Source organism: Hemitrygon akajei, chromosome 11 (genome assembly GCF_048418815.1).
Source record: "Hemitrygon akajei chromosome 11, sHemAka1.3, whole genome shotgun sequence".
Classification (NCBI taxonomy): Eukaryota; Metazoa; Chordata; class Chondrichthyes; order Myliobatiformes; family Dasyatidae; genus Hemitrygon; species Hemitrygon akajei.
Genome location: NC_133134.1, coordinates 19,287,104 through 19,291,077, shown reverse-complemented (window position 1 = coordinate 19,291,077; position 3,974 = coordinate 19,287,104). Strand labels below are relative to the sequence as shown.

Below are 3,974 nucleotides of genomic sequence, written 5' to 3'. Positions count from 1 at the left end.
TCTGGGTAGTATATGGTGATCTACAAATACTATGATAATAATTTTATTTTGAACTTTGAAATTTTGCTTCTCCACAGCCTGAATTGTAGTCCCCAAGATCATCAGCTCAGAAACCTGGGGGCTTCAATGCTTCAGATTTATTACAAACCGACTCTTCCATCAGTAATCAAAAGAATGCAGATGCAGGAAATCTGAAACAAACATCTAAAATGCTGGAAATAGTGTTGTATGAAAGGAGAGAGAGTTAGTACTTCCATTGATAAGGATGGCAGGGGGCCTAGTGGTCTCGTAACATATAAATGATCAAGGCATTGCCATCTACTTAGGTGCATCTTTGATTTTGTGTGGAATGTGCTGCTAGTGGAAGTGGTGTATGCAGGTTCGATTTCAGTATTTAAAAGAAATTTGGTTAGGTACATGGATGGGGGTTGTATGGAGGACTATGGTCTGGGTCCAGGTTAATGGGACTAGGAAGCATAATAGTTCAGCATGGACTAGATGGGCTGAAGGGCCTGTTTCTGTGCTGAAGTTCTCTATGACTCAGCAGGTCAGTTCTGAAAGAAGGCCATAGACCTGAAATGTAAACCCTGTTTCTCTCTCCACACATGTTGCCTGACACGTGGCAGTTGCTTTTTCTGTTTCTATTTCTTCATACAGACAACACTAGGGGTCCCTAAGTTTACAAAGACTCTATAAAGACAGTATCAGCCAGATATCAAGATGCTTGTAATTACGCACAAGTGTACAAGTTAGGAGCAAGGGTTGGTCACTCAATCTCTTGAGCTACTCCTCCATTTTATAAGGTCACGGCTGCTTTGCTTGTAATTTCAATTCTGCATTGCCATTTTATTATGTGATCTTTCATTCCTCATCCCCCTTACTTGACGATCTACCATTACAAAAATGATCAATTACCAATTTTTACTGATACATAGTGGCTTGGTAGGGCAACTGGTCTGCAGGGAGATGTGGACACAATTCAGCACCTCATGGACCAAGCCTCCCCTTTATGGACTCTGTCTATATGTCTTGCTGCCTCAGTAAAGCAGCCAGTGTAATCAACAACCTTGTCCATCCCAGACATTCTCTCTTCTCCCCTCTCCCATCGGGCAGAAAATACAAAAGCCTGAAAGTACATACCAGCAAGCTCAAGAACACCTTCTACCCGGCTGTAGAAAGACAATTAAACGACTCCCTAGTATGATAACAGTGACTCCTGACCTCATGATCTACCTTGATATGATCCTGCACTTCACTTTCTCTGCAGCTGTTACACTTGATTCTGTATTATTATTGCTTTCCCTTGTACAACCTCAATGAACTGTGTAATGATTTAATCTGCATGACAAGCTTTTTGCTCTGTCTCGGTACCTGTCATAATAATAAACCAATACCAACATCAAAGGCTGAAGTTGTACTCTTTGGATTCTCTGGAGGGCAGGAGGGATTAGTGTTTTGTTTTTTCTCATTTACTTTGCCTCAACACTGTGGGCCGAAGGGCCTATACCTGAGCTCTACTGTCCTATGTCCAGGTCTAGAGCCTGGGAAGAAGTGTTCACTACTTATCTGGTAGTTGGATCTACAGATGTAACATGGTGGACTTTGACAATGGCCTGGATCAGAGTCTGAACTCAGAGTTAGAACATTACCGGATTTGTCCTACCCATGGATGTGATTGACAACTGTCAAGAAACCATCCCAGTCGCACCGTGTAGAGTGCCAATGACATAGAGCTGGAGATGCAGAAATTCACATGGAGTAGATCAAACAGGATGTAGCAACATCTGTATCAGCATCACTGAACATAACTACACTATAACTTACTTACTGCCTATTATGCTGCTGGCACTTATGGCAGCAATGAAGGTCCTCCATCTCTGTCTGTCCGTACTGTTACACACTGATAAAGAAGGATTCTTCATTGCTGTTTCCATAACAATTTTTTTGACCAGTCAAAGGTTGTTAAGCCTGAGCTGAACCTGCCACCCCCACCAAATCTAGAGGACCAATGGACCACTCTTAGCCTAGCCTCTACCTTATGACTTGTTTGGCATGGGTGACCCTACCAAGAGCCAAAGCACAAGGCCCCAACTCTAGCAAACATAGCTGTCTGGGTCATTGAGGCACACAAGCCTCCAAACCCTACTACAAAGCTGTGGTCCTCTTGGAGGAATCAATACTGTAGCCCAAGCTGTTTTTGCATGACAATGTTCCTCTTACAGTTCCATCCAAGTTGATAGTAAACAGTATTAATAATTAAGTAGGCCAGAATCACTGGAAGTCTCAGAGTCCTGAGGCAAATTTCTGCTGTGTAGAGGATATATTCCAAACTGAATTTTCATGGCAAGATTTGACTGAGGTAAGGATCATGATCAAACAATGAGCTCTGTTGGAATTAGATCTCCTCAGTAAGTACTTTAACTAAAGTGCAGTAATTAAATGTTTAGAAAATGGAAAGATGATTATTTGGCTTTTAAGGAAATACTTTGGTGGGATGGGATGGGATGAATAATAATTAGAAAATCAGCATAAGCTTGTAGAAATGAATGTTCATATCTCATTGGCATGGTCCTATTGTGATTTTCCCAATCAGCACCCCTTTATTACTTACAAACTTGTACATTGACCAGCATCAGTTCTTCATAAAGGCCTTCCATGAAAATATGATTTGTTTGTGAATGTTTTTACATCATGCTTCTCTCATTGCTTTAATTTTCTTTCAGAACCCCCAACCCCAGTAGTCATGAAGGTGCTTTGAGTATTAAATGAGTGGTTGGTCCATGAGTAGGTTGTAATCACACTGAGCAAACTAAATGTGCCCCAGGCTCTGAAGCAGTCTCAAGCATCCTTGCATCTCCTCTGACATCCTCACCTCCATACTTAGAGAGTCGCAATTTGTGACTATGATTCAAGTTAATGGGCAGTGGAGATGTCATAAAAGGCAGCATGTTGGAAAGAACACCTTTTGCTGCCTTCCAAATTCATATGGCACTTCACTGCCCTCTACAGTAACTAAAGACTGAACTGGGCGCCAACCAAGCACTGCAAGCTATTGTTTGTTTCTGCAATGTCTTTCCGTTAATTTCTTTAGCTCCCCTTTCCCCAAGGAGACCTTTATCCCTTCTGCCTGCAGCCAGAGAAAATACAGCACTGCTATCTGCAGGCTGCTGGCCCAACAGAGAGGAGACAACTGCCTTCTCTGCGAAAAGGCTGCGGGGAAAAAACAAAGCAACTCTGTGGTATTAATTACCAGTACTTCCAGTGGCTCTCATTGGACAGGAAGCTTCAGCTAACTGAACTTCCGGATATAGCTTCTTGCTTGGTGAGAGTGGAGGTAGAGAATATTTTTCAAAATTAATTTGTTTTTCTGGAGCAAGAGCAGCTTAAAATAAATGAAACAGGGCGCTGGGTTAAAAAGAGACCTACATTCTCACATCACGGTACTTCTGTACATCCAAACAAGGTAGGGCAAAGGTAGGAAAATATATCCTTGTTAATGGGGGCTCTGGAATGGGAGCACAAGTTAAAGGGAACAATTACTCTCATAATCCATACAATATATTTCATATGAAGACAGCAATAAACCATTGCAAAGAGATTTAAGAGAAATGAGAGAATTATTGCCTTTAGTGGGAAGTTGAATGTGCAGAAAGGAGAAAAGGATAAGAGATAATGCAGATGTTGTTAGATAATGTCCAAGAGCTGGGTGCTCCTAGGAGCATACACAGTACTATTGACCAAAGACAAATTAGACTGCAGATGTTGGAATTTAGAACAAAAATTAGAAATTTGGAAGAGCTTAATGGGTCAAGCAGCATCTATGGGGGCAAGAGGTACAGAACAAAACCCTGCATCAGCACAAACTAGGCCTAAAGGCTTGCTTACTACTCTATGCACCTTACAGATCGAGGACACGATCTTGGACTGATACAAGTGCTTTGAAAGTGACTGCTCTGCTTACACCACGTTACTGT

The 3,974-nt window shown here is 41.8% G+C and overlaps 1 non-coding gene across 1 annotated transcript; it reads left to right on the top strand.

The window, feature by feature from the left end:
* The first annotated feature begins 221 nt into the window (after nucleotides 1-221).
* On the top strand, nucleotides 222-344 carry LOC140736414 (U6atac minor spliceosomal RNA). Its single transcript, XR_012100948.1, has one exon. It is a non-coding gene; the product is annotated as a U6atac minor spliceosomal RNA (small nuclear RNA).
* The last annotated feature ends 3,630 nt before the right edge of the window (nucleotides 345-3,974 follow it).